This window comes from Alligator mississippiensis, chromosome 2 (assembly GCF_030867095.1).
Source record: "Alligator mississippiensis isolate rAllMis1 chromosome 2, rAllMis1, whole genome shotgun sequence".
Lineage (NCBI taxonomy): Eukaryota > Metazoa > Chordata > Crocodylia > Alligatoridae > Alligator > Alligator mississippiensis.
Window position 1 is genome coordinate 119,992,263 of NC_081825.1, and position 19,392 is coordinate 120,011,654.

General features: G+C 43.9%; 1 long non-coding RNA gene across 1 annotated transcript; it reads right to left on the reverse strand.

The window, feature by feature from the left end:
• Window positions 1-8,534: 8,534 nt before the first annotated feature.
• Window positions 8,535-9,726, reverse strand: LOC132248351 (uncharacterized). Its single transcript, XR_009459529.1, has 2 exons — window positions 9,667-9,726; window positions 8,535-8,735 (listed from the first exon to the last, which is right to left on the reverse strand). It is a non-coding gene; the product is annotated as an uncharacterized LOC132248351 (long non-coding RNA).
• Between the last annotated feature and the right edge of the window lie 9,666 nt (window positions 9,727-19,392).

The following is a 19,392-nucleotide window of genomic DNA, read 5'->3' on the forward strand; positions in this document are numbered from 1 at the left end:
TGGCATAGAGTTGTGTACCTTTAACCGTGGTTAGCAGGTGAAACAGATTCTGCTGATCCTTTTCCGTCCAAGGCGTGGACTTTCGGGACTTGTCACGAATCTGTCGCTGTAATTTAGTGAGGAGTGCCAAATCACTAGGTCCAATATAATGTCGATACCAATTTAAATGACCCAAAAGCTGTTGAAAATGCCTCTTAGTGACAGGGTAGAATGTTTTTAGCGGATCGATGTTAGGACCCTCATGCGAAACTCCGTGGCGGATGGAACCAGTGTATCGAGTGCCAAGGAACGTAATGTCATCTACAGGATGTAGGCTTGACTTTTCCTCGTTGATGGTCCATCCCTCACTTTGAAGGTGAGCAACTAGTTGGTTTACTACACCGGCAACTACAGAGCTATCGCGACCCATAATGGCAATATCATCCACATAACTCCAAATTTTTAATTCCTTTTCTGGGAGAAGAGAATGCAAGGCTCGAAAATTCTTCAGGGTGTTATTCATGGCACCAGTGGCTAACGATGGAGCGTTACAATATCCTTGCGGACAAACTGTCCACCTGTAAATGATGCCATCAATACACATATTCAGTATTCCCTCCGGGTCAGTTATTGGGATAGAAAAGAACATGTTTTTCAGATCTAATGTAACTCCGACCCACGGACTTTGCTGGAACTGTGCCATCTCAAATATACACTGTGGCAAAGTAGACGGATTAGGTTGTTGAAGTACTTGGCATCTTTTATTGACTTCGATAGTCTACGACCAACCGGGCTTCATTAGGCTTCCCAGGTTTCGCCACTCCCCATCCTGATGATAGGTAGGTGCTGGCTGTTACGGTCTTAATACAGCCTCGTCACTCAAGTCGCTGCAGAAGGTTAGTAAGGGACTGTTTCAGAGAATCCTTAGTTGGGATTGGCCAATATCGCCAGGTGGAAGTGTCATGAAGCGTTGGTCGATGCCAGTCCTGCTCTGGGATAATTACGGGTAATGCCTGTAGCACTCGTTCCCTGAGGTCAAGCGTTTTTATCCCCGGGATTCCTAAAATGTTGATGCCCCCTAGAACAGCTTCTAGGGGATATCGGTGATCCTGAACCCAAAACTTAACCTTCATTGTGACAGCGATAGCATTAAGCCCTTGTACTTTGATCATCTTGGTGGTCTTTTGATGAGGTATCATCGAGGTAATCACATTGGTCTGAGCTCCAGTGTCAAGAAGGAAGGATACCTGTTGTTTGTCATCCGGATCGGTAGGGTTGTAAACAGTGAGTTCAGCATATAGTCAAGAATCAGTAGGATCAGGTCTGAGTTGAGGAAGGCCACCGGCGGAGCCGACGGCCATTACTCGTTTTTTGACGGATCCTCAAAATTAAATCCCATTGCTTCAGCCATACTAGCCTGGGCCTTGTCTTCCAAAAGTCTCAATTGAGCCTTTGTTAGTCCGGAGTGAGCAAGAAGAAATCCGAACATAGTCCTTTCCTTCAGTGTTCTTTCCTTTGAGATTCTTTCTTTTGGGGTCCTTGGAGGCGACCCCCATGGCTCTCGCTGAGGGGTATACCCTGGATGCCTAGGCCTCAATGTTGCAGCCAGGTACGCTGAAGGTTGATCCCTTGTGTCATTAGAAGCTTCCTCACCTTGCTTCGTAAGTGCCTGCAATCGTGGGAGATGGCCTAAAAGACTTCCCACTGGTTGTCCTGCTATTGGGTTCAAGAAGAGTCGGAGTGTAACAGCATTCACTCCTCCGTACACCTCCACGCAGGCATCTATAGCTTCCAAGGGCGTTGGAATTGCCCCGGGGTCCGATAGGTGACAATGAGCCCATCTCTCTTTACGCTGGACTGCTGTTAGTCCCATAGGATTTGTTCTTGGGCTCCATGAGAGATACGACACTCCAACTATAGCCAGGAGAAGTTGTTCTGCTGTAGCCTTCTTCGGGCAACCCTCGTGCCAGGTGTGAAATTTGTGGGTCACCTGTCCTACCACAAGCGCCGGGAGCGGGATGGGCCAGTGGGCACTGTCCGTGACCACATTCAAATCAGTAGCACGTCCTCCGCTCCACACTGCTTGTCGTGTCAGGGCACTCGCTTCTTCTTTATCTAGAGTGTCGGATCCAAATTCCACTATCAGTCTTCCTAACCATATGGCCAAGGTTTCTTCCGGCCTGATTTTAGAGTCTTTGCAAAGCTCTTGAATCTCTGGTCTGGTGCGTGTACGAGAGATAGTGGTGGTACGCGTGGTACCTTCTTCATCCTCAACATGCTTTGTCACTGCTATCGGGTAAGCTGCGGCAGAGAGAGGGTTAAATTCTGTGTCTGGGAGCATTGGGTACATCCCTCCTCCCATTGCCCCCTCCCTGTGGTAAAGAGGCGTGGTTGCAGGGAATGATGTCACCTCAGGGGGTGGGGTGGAGACACCAAGGGAATCCCTGCCGGGTCTTCCATAACTCCGCCCCTCCTTTCCGGGTTCCCCGGGTAGCTCGGGCTTCTTTCGCCGCCATTTTCTGCTAGCAGCATCATGCGGCTGGCACTGTTAAGAAACGCTGCTCCGGAGCCCTTCGCTGTCCGCTCCAGTGACTCTTTACCCGCAGTATACATCTGAGCCTCCAGATTCGCATATTCCCTCAATAGGCCCGTTACTGCACGGAACAGCACATTCATCATCTTTCCCTTTTTCCATCTAATTAGACCCCACTTCAGCTTGTGACGGCCCTTAGTTTCTAAATCCTCCCGCAGCTGAACGAGGAGCTCATGGCCCCGCGACTCAGGCACCAAATCCAGACAGTTGAACCAGTCTGCGGGGGTGGGTTCCCCCCCCTCCTTCAAGTATCGGGTGCATTGGGCGAACTCCTAAGCGGGGGTTAGCTTTTCTGCCTTCCGTGCTTTCACCCTGGCCAGGGATATTGTTGATGTTTCTTCCGGGGGCCGATAGTAAACCCAATCGCTCCCCATTATGCATCCGAACTCCCCTAGGGATAGTTTTGTTCTCCATTCTTTTATTACAGTCTCTTCTCTTTTTACAGAGAAGTAACCATCAATACTTCTTTCCTCCCCTTCTACCGCCTGGTGGTAAGCGATATGCGCCCATAGATCATTAGCGTTCTCTAAGTGGTGGTTCCCGGTGCGCCAGGGGCAGCACCCAATTAAGTTCTTCTCCATCACCGTGCCCTTTGATCCCATCGGCATGTGCCGCGGTGATCCCGATCCCATCCTCGTCGCCATGTCTCGGCCGGGCTGAACTGACTCGAGGTGATTCAGAATTTACCCATTCGTCAGGGCGGGCTGGTGAATAGAGAGGCTGACAAGCTTAATGGTTGCAAAAAACTTTACTTACGTCGCGGGTGGCTGCGACGGAAACGGTTCGGTCGTCTGGACAACAATGTGAGTTGCTCCAGCTGGTGAGGCCAATGCCAGTAAACTCGTCCGTAATTCAAGCCGGCAGGAAAAGGGTATGTCTGGGACTGCGTTCGGCGACGGGAAGAAGGATCAATAGGTGATCAGTCTATCGATCAGCTAGCCGCAAGTCGGATCTCTAAGAGGCACTCTGCAGCGTGCTCAAACTTTCGACTTGGGCGGAAGTCGCGCTAGTTTTTAAACGGCCAGCAAGCCAATTACCGGCCGCCACGTATGAATAATTTAGCACTAGCCAATTGCGGGGCACGAATTTACATCCGAATGGTGGGAACTCTTTGCACCGTGCACCTCCGTGCTGCAAAGAGAAAATGCATCCTGCAAAAGCAGCTGCAAAAGTGGTGGGAACTCTCTCCTGCACGCGGGTTCTTCATGCAAAAAAAACCCTCACTGTGCAAGAGGCTCTCGTGTGTCAAGAAAATTTCATAGTGCCGAGGCACCAAACTCATTGGGTTATGACACACCACTTGCCCTAAGCAGGGAGCAAGTGGCAGCAGAGGTGGAGGTCAGGGCAGGCAGACCCATCTGTGGTCCCCTGGGGGTAGTGGAAGGAAAGGAGGAAACAACCCCCCTTCCTGCCCCCTCTGCCTCAGCGGGCTGTACCAGCTGACATCTGGCCACACCCAGCCCACCACTGCAGCAGTGAAGGGGAAGTACCTAGTGGACTCTAGCTCAGGTCCCTGCTGGTGGGACAGGGAGAAGGGAATTAAATCCCTCTATGGCCAGTTCAGCTCAGGCTAATGCTGGGGCTCACCATGCTCCTGCCACTGGAGTAGCCAGAGGAGAAATGCAGGGCGGTGCTTATGGGGCAGGGGAGGGAAAGGGGGAATAAACTTCTTCCCTGCTCCCTTCCAGGGCCAGCATCTGGCCAGGCCCCCAACCCTGCCTGTTCCTGCTCTGGCTAGTTCCACTGAAGCAAAGAGTCCAGCCCAGAGAGTACTCCAGGATGCTAGGGGACTCTGGGTGAACTTAAACCATAAAGGGGTCTGGGACAGACATCACAAACTGGTTTGAGCTCAGTCAGTTAAGTCTGATACTATATTCAAACAGGTTTATCTCAACTGGTTTCAGCCATTTTGACATTGGTTTATGTGCACTGAACTTATGTTCGGTTACAGGTTTAAACCAGTTCCTGATCACTTAAACCGGTTTATGTATAATGTCTGTTGCTAGCCTCTACAACAAGGGAAACATGGACTACAAGTTACATGAGATTCACCAGGACAGTCACAGCCAGGACAATCACAATGGCTTGCCATAATTCTTCATTAAAGGCTTTGTTAAACAGAACAGAAAAGCAAAACAGTTCTCTGGCCTTGCTGCATGGTGATTTGTTAATCTGTGTATGTGCCAACATAGGTGCTCTAATTCCCTGCTTGCAAATATTCTGAGGATTTATACCCGAGTAGAGTAGGGTCCACTTGAGGCTCTTAATAAAATGTGAATAGTGCACCTCTTCTCTAGAATTTCTCACGAGATGGGAGCTCTAACATTGATCCTGAACTTAGCTAACATAGTATATTTCCTCTTACAGCAATTTTCCTCATTTCCCAAAACCCAACTTTTCATTCCCATTCTAACCTCCCATACTCTTATTTCTGACTCAGATAAACTCTTGACTTTCATTTCCTTCTCTTCAATGCTCCAACAAAAGTCCACTGGGTTCCAACTTTTTCCTTTCACTCCCATGCAATATGAATACTCTCCTGGATTTGTCACTTTTTTCCTGTTCAGGCCAGCAGCTCCTCTCCGATTGTCTCTGAGAGCTTCGCTCATTCCATGACTTTATAGAACATATATTTTTCCTCCTCTAATAAGAATCCTATATGTAACATTAGAAATAACAACAGCAAAGAATGTAGCAGTGGTCACCAGAAGTACTGGAGTATGGGAGGAGCTACATCTCTAACTTTTAGAAGCTACCATATTTACTTGAATCCAAGACCATTTTGAATTTAAGATGACCCCCAGCAATTAGATTCTATATTTGGAAAGTGCATATATTTGTTATAATTTTCCATGTATAGAACCTAATTATTGCAGGGTCATCTTGAATTCATTTCCATCCTCATCCCCTTGTTCCCCCACTTCAGTGGGGAAAGCAGTGGCAAGGGGTCAGGCAGAAGGGAAGTCAAGTGATCTGACCACTTCCCCTTGCCTCTCTGCACCTTACCCCCTGCTGCCTGTCCCCCACCACTTGGTCCCCCGATCCTTCCCCCTCCCCCCCCCCCCACAGTGCCTACACTCCTGGCATCTACCCCCCCCCGTGTGGTGCCTGCACCCTCCCATGCCTGAAGATGGGGTGGAAACTTCCACTGCTGCAACTGACACTGCTTGACAGGGTGGGGGCTGTAGCCACAGTGTGCTCCATGCCCCTAGACAGAGTGGGGCCAGAGCCAGAGCTGCAACTTAGGGTAAGTGGCCACAGGAGCAGATCTGGTGGGGGTGGGGCATAGCTGCAGCTCCAGTTCTCAATCTGATCCCAAGCCTGAACCCAGGTCAGGGCCAGAGCCAGAGCTGCAGCAGTCCCCTGCCACTGCATCTTGTACTCAAATCCAAGATGAGGGGCTTATTTCTCCCACATTTAATGGGGAAAAAAACTTTGTCTTGGATTTGAGTAAATAGGGGAGTTTAGGTAAATTCATAGTTTATCCAAGTCAGTAAACCAATCCCTTCAAATAGGGAGCTGTACTGTGAATTCAACTCTCTTCTCCAAAATTGATAGTTTCAACTGAGCTGTGATTTTTGTTTCACAATAAATATATAGCATCCTTTCTAAACTTGTTGGGGTAGAGGTGCTGCTGCTGTGGGCAAAGCTCAAATGAAACCACAGTCCTATAAGAGGCAATATTATATTTTTATGAAAAGGCAAAGTGTCACAAGGCAAAATCTACAAGGATGAAAGCAGCTGATTAAGATACTGTAGCAATAAAAAAAAAAATTAAGAACATAGTGAAATGTGATCAGAGACACCAGTCTTAGGAGATAACTTTAAATGGAAATCGATCAATGAAGGTTTACATGCCAAAGCAGTAGAGCAGCAGCGGTGGTACAAGGTGCAGGGGTCACCTGTTTATTGCCGATGTGAGAGATTTCACCTTTATTTCCTGGCCAAAACCGGTGTTTAAATAGCCACTCAACATGCATTTTTGCAGGAAAAAAAAGCAAATGAAATCCCCCTAGGCTGCTTTTCCCACACCAGGTACTGTTGAAGGAATAATACTGACCATATGCCCCAGAAAAAATTACACCATCCATGTGTACTTAGGATTCCCTGTACACTTTTAAACTTGCATAGACTCACTTCTACATATGGACAAAGAATCATAAAGTCAGGGTTGGAAGGGACCTCAGGAGGTCATCTAGTCCAGCCTCCTGCTCAAAGCAGGACCATCCCCAACTAGATCATCCCAGTCAAAGTTTTGTCTAGCGGAGTTTTGAAAACCTCCAAGGATGAAGTTTCCAATACCTCTCTAGGTAACCTGCTCCAGTGTTTTACTACCCTCCTAGTGAGAAAATTCTTTCTAATATCTAACCTAAATTTCCCTTAGTGCAACTTGAGACCATTACTATATTATGGACGTGTCTAGTTGTAGCTTTTGGAAATGGAACTGTTCAGTGTTACTTGGTGATGGAAGCTGGATGCTCAAACTTAGTGCATACTGACAAAAGGTGTCAAAAACTAAAATTAGAGTCAGCTTTAAAAAAAAAAATCTGCATTCAACCTTCCTATGTCGCAATTAATCCAACTGTAAAATGTCAACAACGCCTACCTCAGAGGACATAATTAATTAAATGAGGCTTAATTGATGTTGACAAAGCACTTACAGGGATTACTTTATAGATGAATACTATGTACAAAATAATGTACATTATCATTATTATTATGATCATCATCATCATCATCCTTCACCTCCTTTACAAAGGGATTGTTTGCTACCTGACCTTACCATTTTTACTGGAACTTTTGTGACTATCTAACATGCAAAGATAAATTGGAGCTTTTCTAAATTAATATACAAAAAAAAAAAAAAAAACAGTAGCAAGAAGGCTTATTAAAGTACTCTTTAATGTCAGCGTACCCTGGACCTGAGGTAGAAACATATATCCTATGGATAAATTCCATCCCATATAATAATAATACTATTACTATGTTGTTGTGGGTTTGCTCAACATATTTTGTATCTCACAGCATTACAAAACCTCCAGTTTGTTACAAAAGCCCTACTCAACAACACCACGGAAGAAAATAATCAGTTAGTCAATTTGAACTACTCTACTTGCAATGATAACCCACTGTACTTCTCAATCTGACTGTCCATTCATTGGACTGATGTTTCCTCATTTACTTAATGGACGTTCAAGAGTACACTAAAGGTATGTACAAGCATTACATTTAAGTTGCCTGAACCTAGTTTAGGGTGATCTAAATGGCTGAGCATGCAAGCATTTACAGAGATTAAATTGTCCTAAAAATGTCACCTCTGAGGTGAACTAACTTTAGATTAACCTGGGTTAACCTGACTCAACGAATGCCTATGTGCGTTCACAGCACAGCCCTGGGGAAGCAAGCCATTTGCCTCAGCTCTGGGGCTGTGCTGTTTCCCACCACCCCAGACTACCTCTCCAGACTGGAAAGGCTCCCCCCTCCACAGACTCACTGCTCCCCTGTCCATGGACTCCCCCAATCCCTTAACCACACCCCTCAACCCACTTATCTCCACCTGCCCATAAGAATGCCTGTAGGAGGCAGAACCTAACTCAGGTGTAGATGGCCTAACCTGAACTGCATAATCTGAACACTTGTTCAGAACAAAGAATCCATTAAAATTAAGTCTATGTAGCTGCACAAAACTAAAACCAATTGAAATAAAGAGAATCAGGCCTGCTGCCTAAATTGATAGGGAATGCATCTGCTTTCATGTAATTAGCTATTGATACTGATGTCAACATACACTGACACAAAGTAATTTTCCATCCTCTGATTTTAATATCAGTACTCATTTAGTACTGATATTAAAATGACTCAAAAAGAGAAAAAGAAAACAAGCAATTAAATAGATCTCCTTTGGTACATTCAAAGCTATGCATGGTGTTACCACTAATTCAGATAGTAATTTTAACATAAGTACCACAACAATGCATTTATTTGCTGGTTATACAAAAGGTAAATCTGAGTACAGAAATTCCAATATGGAATGAACCACTTTGGTGTCTGTGTATATGATCAGGCTCTTTCAAATCAAGTCCATGCAGGGAGCCAGTAAGCAGAAAACATTAGCTGAAGTTTCTCAAACCTTGGGAAATAGCTCAGGGACATTTTCAAAATTCTGCAGAGGATAAACAATGTTGAGAATCCTTTATCTATAAAAACACACACAAAACCAAAAAGAAGAAGAAGAAACTTCCCTTCTAGCCCACACATAAGCCACTGATAGGCATTCGTTTCTAACACCAAGAATATCTGTGAAATTCTTGCCACTAGAAAAATAGGCCAGGAAGCTGAACATATATGCATTCCAGCCCCCTGAAAAGCAACAGCTGCCATGGAAAACACTGGGAAGGTCCAGCCTAGGGAGGATGCTCCCCCACAACCCTACTGTCACAGCGCAGGGTCCTGCAGGAGGGCCATGATCTCCTCAAGGCCCCCTTCCCGTGCCAAGTTGGCCCAAGGGCACCCTCAAATTCTCTCCTGCCACATCTTTGGTGTTCCAATATATTAGGGAGGCTGCCTTCATGTATTTTTAGACATGGTTTAGATGTGCTCCGAGCCCCATGGGTTCCTGGACCCCTTTGTGGGCCCTGTTCTACAGTGGGTGTTTCGGGGCACCTTAGCCTTATGGGCTATGCGTGGCTCCAACCACCCCTTTACCACACCCCAAGCCTCACAGATGGAATAGACATTGTTCTGTCTGGGCCCTGTTATAATTTGGACCCCTTGTCCTCTCTGGGCCCTGTGTGGCCCTGCCTTGCTCTGCCCCCTTCTCTGGGGCTTCCCGATAATGCTGCCCTCCTTCTCTGGGGCTGGGGTCAGTGCACCCCGAATGCTGTGCCCTCACTGGTGCTAGGGTCCCCACACTGCTGTGGGTCCCCTATGAGGCCTCCTCCAACCCCTAATAGCCTCACCCAAACCACCAGTCTTTAAGCAGCAACACAAACACAAGCCCCCTCAGCTATAACAGAAATTAAAGCCACCCAGCTATAACCATGTTACTCAAACACCCCAGGGATGCTCCATCCTTTACCCAGCTTGGGCTGTACCTGCAGTCAGGCCTGTCCTCGCAGCTTTGCTGAGGGAAAGCTCCTTCCTCCCTGGCTGCTGGCAGGGAACTCCCTTGGCCTCAGCCCCTAGGGTTTATAAGGGAGCCAGGCCCTGCCCCTTTCAGTTAGCTGACTGCTGGCAGGTGTGGGTCGTTTGCTAGCTCCAGTTGCCCCTGGTAACCTGCAGCTGTGCTCTTTACTCACTGCTAGGGCTCTTTCCCTAGCAGTTTCCCCTCTTTAGGAGCAGGGCACCCAAGTGCTCTGTGACACCCACCAATAAGCTGACTTCCCTAGCAGGAACCCTCCTGGTTCCCACGGTGGGAGAATAGCCTCCATTCTGTAAATTTCTCCAAGTCAGCCCTCTGGGAGTCCTGAAGGAATTGCTACCATGGTGTAGCTACACCCCTTCCCCTGCAGTCTCTGGGTCATCCCAGAGAAGGATGGGAGGCTGGGGGGCCATCTGTCCTGACAACAACCTCCTGGAGCCACAAAAGAATGCCCCTCCCCCAAGCCAATCTGTTGAGGTCCCTAAGGGCTCCCTGACAACTAGATCTTGTGTGGGAAGGAGAGCAGATACTGTGGGATTCTAGTGTACAGCCATTCAAGTTAATGCAGGTGGAGACAGATCTTCCTGATAGGAAGTGATCCAATTTTCTTATGAGAGCACCAGTTTTCTTCTGCAAGAAATCCCTTGAATAGCTGCATGCTCTCCTTTTGTGCCAAGGGAAAGGCTTTTCTCCTGGCACAAATGTAACACCTGTCCCTGGCCATAGCAACAGAACTTGACAAGGACTTTAGAATTAAGAGAAATTATTAAAATATTAAGAAACTAAGAGCAAAAACTAACAACCCAGTTTCAACAATAATGAACATATGCAGTAGATTATTTTAATCTTAGTTGTAGATTGGTTAGTTGCACCTTTAAATTATTTGTACACTTTCCCATAGGGCAAAATATTTGCTATCCATTTTATTAAGTGCTGCCCTATTATTTGCATTGTTAGCATATTTTAGTTTATTGCATTAGCTGAAACTAGGAAAAACAGGTAGCTAAGGACTGGTTAATTGAATGTTACAAAGCAGTACTGCTTGAATTGCCATATTGGAGCACTTCTTCAGCATAGCTAAAAGAAAGGCAAAAAGGACTGATCTGTGCCTTGCAAAAAAGCATGAGGTGCTTAAGTTGTTTGATCAAATTTATCCCAGGAAAAGACAGTTGAGGCTGGGATGTTCTTAGTCAAAGTTATCAAGAACAGCAGACAGACAGACTGAAATTGTCAGCAGGCCTGAGAAACAAATCCTGCTCCAAAACACCAGAGAACAGACAAGGTCCCAGACATTGAGACAGCTTTATCACCCTGGAAAAAAGAATGATGCCAACTTATTCATTACTAAACATGTGACTGATAACATTCAACCGGACATGCTCAATGGATACAACCTCCCCCCCAAAAAATATGATGGAGATGAAATAGTCATTTATTAATAGAGCTCTCCTGGATAGATCACTTGCCTTAACGTTGTACATCAGTGGCTGGTAAAAGTAAAGGACAGACTGATTGTGTTAGTAGCCTGTATTGTAGTAGGAATAGGCAAGCAGAAATTACTCATTGGCAAAAGCAAAGAAACTAAATGTTGTAACGGGAAAGGCAGCTTGCAAGGCACTTGGAACAACAGAATATCTAATATTCTTTCATTTGCTGGTAACTGAAGTGACCATTCAACCAATGCTGCTGAAAGATTCAATAATATAAGATTGTTTTTCCTTCCCCTTAGTGCTCCACAGCAGGTATTCAGCCATGTGACTGGGATCTCATTCCCTAGTCGCATTACCAAAGCTATGTTGGACAGAGGATTATCTCAGATGTAGACACCAACTTAGACCTGAATGCCATAACTGAGAAAAACCTAACACTTCTGAATTAATTAGATCTTCTCAACACAGTGTGGAAAAATGTGAAAGAAAACACTGTCATGAATTGTTTTTGCCAGGCAGGTGGTATGCTGCAGACAGAAGAATGTCAGGGACCAGATGACTTGGTCATCAGACCAAACAAAATGACACAAAAATGTACCCATTGGTCTGCAGGACACCATTAATAAAGACTTGTGTGAAGCTATATTCACTTGTGGAAGTTGCCCACAAGCACTCAACAAAGATAATATCCAACTGCCTGTCTCTTCAAGCAATACACCTAAAGCTCTGATTTAGGATATAATAATCAGTACTTCACTGATTAATGGAAGAAAATCTTTGTGAAGAGTGACCATTATTCTCCAACAGAAGATTCTGTTGAGGAAAAATGAGGTGTTTCTTACAGATAAATGAAGATAGCAGATTTCTTTCCATGAAACCATATGTTTTCTGAATTATCTTACATGCTGTGCTGCATCATAATTTTATTACTGCAGTTATTGTAGTTTTGTCTCATTTGCATTGTTTCAAACAAAGCATTCCCAATTACATTAAGTTATAGTGGAGGAGGTGGGGTAGTGCAGTAATTCTACTTCTTGTTCTTTGCTGAGGATAAAAAAGGAAGGGTTGGTTCACTGGGATTTTTGTCTTGTTTCATTTATTGGCATAGTCTACTTATTTACATAATTTTCTAGGGGAAAAGACAATGCAAATAACAAGAATCTGCTGTAATATTAGATCCTGCAAAGGGTTAAGATTAGTCTTGAATGATCCAGGTGGAATCCCTTACAAGTGCTCAGCTCACATATAAAAAGTCTGCCATCCATACCACCCTTCCATCACTCAGTAAAAGATGACACTTTTGGAAAAGGATGCATTAGTGGAGACAAGGTGTAACTGAAAACATCTTTAATTAAGTCATATCTACTTTCCTAATTCATGTTGACTAGAAGCCCTGAAGAAGGAAAAAATTCTTCTGCCTCAATAGTGAAGCAAATGGACAAAGTTATGTCTTAGTCTATGGTCAAGGCACACTGGGAAATGACTCACAAGTGCACATTACACTTTATGGGCATGTCCAGATGACCACGCACATGCAGGTGATCACTGCACTGATAATTTGCAGTGCAGCAGGAGATCCTAGTGTCAAAAAACCCACGGACTAAAAAAACAGGGTGGCAAACTTGGTAGCAGCGTGCACCACCCAAAACCAGAGCCTGACTCTGCCTCCAGGCCAAACTCCGTGCACCCAAATTACTGCTGCTGGAGCCCCAGGAGGCACCAGGATGCCAAGATAAGGCTGCTGGCCCCAGCCTCCCCTATCCCACCTGGGACAACTTGCCATGCACCAGAGCACATGTCAATGGGTGTTTTCTGGAGACAAGTAGCAGCGGCATAACTATGTGCCACTGCTATTTGTCCCTGGGGAAATGCACATGCACACTCATCTGGATGTGCCCTACATGTTCTGTTTCTGAGCCTTCTTTTCTCTTACAAAGTTCTGAGGATTTTTGCTGCAAACAGATAAAAATCTGTCTGCTTCCCAATTGTATTGTAGGAGTACTGCTTTCCCTGGCCAGGCATGATACATCTCACAAATCTTATTTCTTTTATGTGAAAGCAGAAAGAGGCTACAGTTGTTGCAACTAAATACATATAATATATTTAATGTGTGTGCACATGCACGCATGCTATTGCCTGACTTGAATTAAACTTTAAGTGTATTGTCTGTCTTTACACCTGTTTTTCATTCCTATGCTATGGCTTACCAGTCCCATGGGTTTTGTTTGTCTGTTTTCCCAAATAATGCTTTAAAAACTAAATGTATCTCTATTTTGCTAAAAAAAAATGCAGTAAGTTATTGATCTGATATTTGAATAAGCAGGTTCCACATACCTCCTCATTGCATTTGTCACATTTATGTTAATTTATTTGTTAATTTAATTGATCATGTCATTCATACAATTAAGCTTCCCTCTAATTTATTTTATGAGACAAAACCTACTTGAGATAAAATAGGCCAAGATTAAATATAAATTTAAAAGTCAGCTTCAGAAGAAAAGAAAATGAAAGAGATGGGTGTGAAAGCACAGACTTTTTCTATAACAAGTTTAATTTCTTTTCACTAGGAACATCAGACCAAATTTTCAAAGGTGTTTAGATGCCTAACAATGCAGATAGGCTTACTAGTATTTTTTAGAAATGTCTAAGCAATCTGTGTGTCCAAGCAGAGTAATGTTCTTAATATTCCCTTAGCTGCTTTAAAAAAAACCTGTCAGGTTCCTATTTGTATCTTTAGGGATCTTAAACCTTTGAAAATCTGTCTTCTTCAGCCTTTTCGGCCAATGACAGAAAAAAGATGCGGTTGAATTTGCCTGACCCAAAAAGGAGGACTTTTTAAAAAGCAATTTTAACCCCCTAGTTAGTTCTCTGAAAATCTGAAATCTCTCCTTTTTAGCATATAGTTCTTTTCCTCATAAAAAAAACTTACTACATTTTCTGCACATTTTAATGCATTTTAAAGAGTTTTTATATGAGACATTTGCCAGATGTCAGTCTACAACTGTACAAGCAATTGTATGAATTCAGTACCTTTCCAAGCAATATTAGCTTTAGGTTTAATCGCCAATGACAGGTTTTATACAAACATAAAATATGATAGATTTTCACAGGCCTAATGTACCAAACTCAACCAACTCTCCATAACATCATCTCTAGTGATCTTTTTCCATAACGCTGCTTTATATTTTCCATAACACTCAAATGAAGGGGAAAAAAATATGTAATTAGGGAAACTGACTGAATGAAAGGTCCTGACAACAAGAAGTGAAGTTTATTTAAGTTTCCAAGTCGTCACTGTGAAGTGAAATTTATATGGCAATAATTAGGGGCAGATCCTGGAGTCTTTAATCACATGAGAAGTTTTAGCAGAGCCCCACTGATTGCTATGAGAGTCTCTAAGAGAGCAGGAGCTGCAGAATTAAAGCTAAATAATAGGCTACTCTTGCTAAGTAGCAAGGAATAGTACACATTAACTTCACATGTTCCTGCCTACTTATGTCCACGCTACATGTAGTTGAGACTACAGTTACATGAAAGTATTTAAACCATTGTGGAAACCTGAAGTTAAGGCACAGGACTGGAACCTAAATTTCCGTCCCAGACTTGCAGTAGCACTTTGGGCAAGTATCTTAAACCAACTTTGTATTAGTTCACCATTTGTAAAATGGGAACAACTGTGCTTCTTTTTACCCACTCGCATCCCTTAGGGTAGGGGTGGCCAGTCTATGTCACGTGTGCCATAAGTGACATGGGTACCCTGTATGTGTGACATCTGCCAGTTGGGAAGGGGACAGGCAGCACAGCAGCAGATAGAGCACAGAACAGAAAGCAAAGCAGCTGATCAAGCATTAAGCACAGGGCAGGAAGCAGAAAGCAGAGCAGCAGAGCAGGTAGGGGAAAGGGATTGGAGTAACACTCAGAGAGGGTGTGGGGTTAATTTGTGGCACACCTACCAAAAAGGTTGGTGCCCACTATCTTACACTTTAAGGGCCAGATCCAAGTCAACCTTGTAGATGGCTTCACTTAGCACCTGTTGATATCATCTCAGCAGCTGGCCCTCGGGAAGAAGGGACTGGCTATGCCCTTCCCACCCAAGCTTGCTGACACAGTCCAGAGCTGGAAACTCCCAGCAGCCACTCTGAAGCATATTCAAGACCAAGGATTCAAGAGCAGGAGCTGGGGACAAACACAGACCAGCTTCTCCACTGAAATCCCACCTCTGACATGCATAGGTGGACCTGAGTGTCTGGAGACCCATGGCTGATGCAGTACAGATAAGACCTTAGGTATTGTAAGGCACTTTGACCTAGTAAGATATTCCAAAGAAACAGGCTAGGAACTTAGGTTTCCTATACAGTGAATGTTTAGAGCAAGTTGCCTCCCAAGAGCAATCCATATTGCTGAGTCAGTCAACAGAGAGGTGCCTGCATTTAACCATTAGGAAACACAATGCACAGTAGTACAGCTGAGCTCCCTGCTTATCCCAAAACATTATACAATCATTCCAACCCTGCTACTGCTACATTTAGATATTCTTTGCACAATAAAAGACAAATAAAAAAAAAAGGTCCTTATTTTTGCCTGTTTTTTTTCCTTCTGCAATTTACATTGTAAATGAGGAAGTGGCAACCTGTAGTCTGCAGGTCAGATCCGTTGGCCTCACAGAGCCATTGGATCCAGCCAATGAATATGGTGCTTTGGCGACATTCAGCAGTGAAGGCTTTTACTGTGAACACTTTCCCTGTGCTGCTATGGGAAGAAATGCTGGCTGCAGGTAAGTCCTAGTGCCTGACCTCCTCTGACCTGAGGTGGGTCATTCCCACTTACAGCCAGAAAAGGTTGCTGCTGTAAACCATTTGGGAAGGGACATTTGGCAAATTTTTTAAATGTAGGAGACTAAAGCTGGGCTTCAAAACCCAAAGTTTGACTCTAAATCAACGGTTCTCAACCTGCGGCCTGCAGGCCACATGCAACCCAATCAGCACACTTCTGCGACCCATGTGACATCCTGTTAAAGGATACACAGGAAGTATGTTGTGTGGGTGCAGCCCACATAACAGACTGAGAGCTGCAAGTGTGGTCCTTTGTGGCAAATAGGTTGAGAGCCACTGCTCTAAATGAAAGCGATGCAGTTTTCAGAGCCTGCAACTTCATTTAGCACTCATGTCTGAGAATGTTAATCATGTCATTTAGCATGTCTGGTAAATATCTTGCACACGAATGGTGTAATATAAATAACTACACACATTTACTTCCTAATGTTTGGTGCTTATTTTAATCTTTGCTCTGTATTCATTTCCCTTCTCACTTTCTCACTCTTTCTCATTGTACTTTATCTACATCAAAGGAAATCAGGTTCACAAAACCCAGATTTATTAACTCTGACCCCATTCCAGAAAAATACTTAAACCCTTCAGTAAATGGGACTATTTAAAATTAAACATGTTCTTGAAGCAGCTTATAGAATCTAAGCCTCTTAAAAATTTGCTTTCTGCATTTTCCATACACCAGCCTCTTCCAGGTCAATTACCACATATTGCCCAAAAAAACAAGTTTAGCCCCACCTCAAGTTTGAGTATCTGTTCCAGAGAAAATCCTTACAATAAGTTTCAACTGGTGAAATATATCTCATTAATCTCCTTCCTGACCCCAATCCATCTTTTCAGACTAATTTGAAAAATAATCTTTTCCACTAGATGGCGCATGACAAATTTAAGGCAGCTTAGTTGAGTTTTGGCCAAGTGATGGGATGTCAGAATAAGGCTTACAATGGTAATGTGGTCATATCCCGTATGAGTGGAGCTATTATGGAACCACAGGCTCCATCATCATGACCAGTACAATCAATGTAACTGTCAAAGCTTTTCCAAGCAAAAGCAACAATATTGACTTACTGCATTGTATAAATGTGTTTATAGCTTGGCAGGAGCACATTTATGTTCACTTTTTTCCAATGTATATTTCAAATAGCCCCTTTGCTCAAATCAGCCTATTAATTTTAAAGTGCCTACAGCTAAAACTAACTACAGGAGGCAAGCTTTTGGGGTTTCAGCCCAAAACAGCTGGAACAAGCTACTGTATTCCTGTATTAGCATAAGCACTGCAAAAAGGGGCACACTTTTGAAGAGCTTAATATCATTTCACTTAAATCGTTATTATATCAATTCAATTTAATTCTATGGACTTAAATGGAATTACTCTTGATTTGACCTAATGTGAAACTTATTGCTTGCTATTTTTTAAAATGGATGATTTTCATTACATGTTGTGTTATACTGAAACATGGTAGGAAGGGACTATCTGCTTGTGGTCCCTGGAAGGATGTATTTCATGTGGTTATGCCAACATAAAATATGTTAGCTAGTTAGAACACAGCCACCAATCTCTCAGGTAAGGGGGACTGCATGGGGTTCTTTTCAGAGCTCATCAGCATTTCTCTGTAAGACGCTGGAGGGTCCATGCCTGTACACACTATTCTTGTTACTTTAATGTATCATAGCAATTATCTTCCCTGCAGGGATATTTAATTAGGCAGAAAGTCTTAGCGGACCCCTAAGTACAGTCCATAATTACCTCTACCTTTTCAAAATTAGCTCTCCCCAATAAAGTAATAACACAAGTCTCCAGTTGATAACTGTTTGACTTTAATCTGGAATTTAAAAAAAAAAAATACTTTAAAATTATTTATTTTTTAGAAAGGAGATCAGAAGAAGCTGCAGAATGAAATTAAATAAATAAAAATTGAGGCCATGTATCACAGGTAAAAAATCTAATTGTAAGATCTATGAAAGCTAAGAACAGCCTTCCAAAATAAGTTGGTAGTCTGAGAAATTTAACAGTTGATTACATAAAATGTTAAAAATAAGGAAGTGTGAGAACTGTTCTTCACTGGAAAGGAAAGAAAAGGAGGGATAGATGTAATCATTTCAAGCTCTATCTCAATGGTAAATGGCATCTATAGAATGACCTCTGTGTCCTGTGCCTCAAAACCATAAAAAACATGGAAGACAAACAATGCCGGCAAACTATGTGTGTGCACACTGAAGACATATAGTTGGACATGCATGCACATCATGCCTATGTCTTAGCTATGTCTTCTTTGAGTCTTGGGTTATATCCTGGCTATGTTAAAGCCAATGGAAATTTTTCCATTGACTTCAACAGGACCAGGATTACCAGTGCATGCCTCTGATACATTAGGTTTCTTATCATAGGGTTACCATGTCTGGGTTTTCCCGGACACGTCCTCTTTTTTGGACCCCTGTCCTGTGTCCAGGCAGGTTTTCTAAATAAAAGCAAATGTCCAAGTTTTCTGCTCTCCTGGGCTGGCTGCTTGGGGCTGGGAGCAGCAGGCAAGGTGATTGGCTCCTGGGGAGCACGTGCTCCTTGCATGGGCTCCGGTAACTACAGAGAGAGAGAAAGAGAGAGAGAGAACCAGCACATGTGCAATGCAGGAGCTGCTTGGGCAGCAGGGCTGGGGGGACAGGGTTCTGCGGGTCGGGAGTGAGGAGCACTGGCAGGACTGGGAGGGGCACAGGGGGCTGCAGATCAGAAGTGAGGGGCATGGGGGATGGATCAGGTGACTGTGGGTTGGGTGTGCAAGACACTGGCCATGCCAGGGGGCTGTGGGTTGGGAGAGAGGGGCACCAGCAAGGGGTGGGGGCAGAATACTGCTGTTTGGGAGTGAGGGGCACTGGCAGGCCTGGGGTCAATGGGTACAGAATGAGGGGCAGCAGCAGGTCTGGGGGGTGGCTTGTCAGTGAGGGGCAACAGAATGGGCAGGGGCAGGGCACCAGCATGTCACTGCCACACCACCATCATTCTGTACCCCCACCCCCCAACAGGTGTCCTCTTTTTTGGGACTGGAAATATAGTAACCCTACAAGGCACTGAGTCTGCACTTACACATCATAGATTCAAATTAAAACTTAAATTTAATATCAGGTTGGCTTTTAAGAGAGTACAAGCTAGTTATACTGAAAGTCTACTGTACTTACTTTCCTCTTTCTTACAGAGTGCTCATCACAAAATCATAAACAGATAAGCAGTTTATTTTTTACTAGTGTTTTCTAGTGAATAAAGCACCTCTGCACTCACCTGTGCAACTCAGGTAACTGAATTTACTGCTCCTTTGCAATAAAAATAGTTAGAGGGTTCCAGTAAATTGGGTCCATGGTTTTCTACTGAGTGCCTCAAGTATTATACTTAAAAATACCTTACTTAAATATGTAAATGATGTTTTTATTACA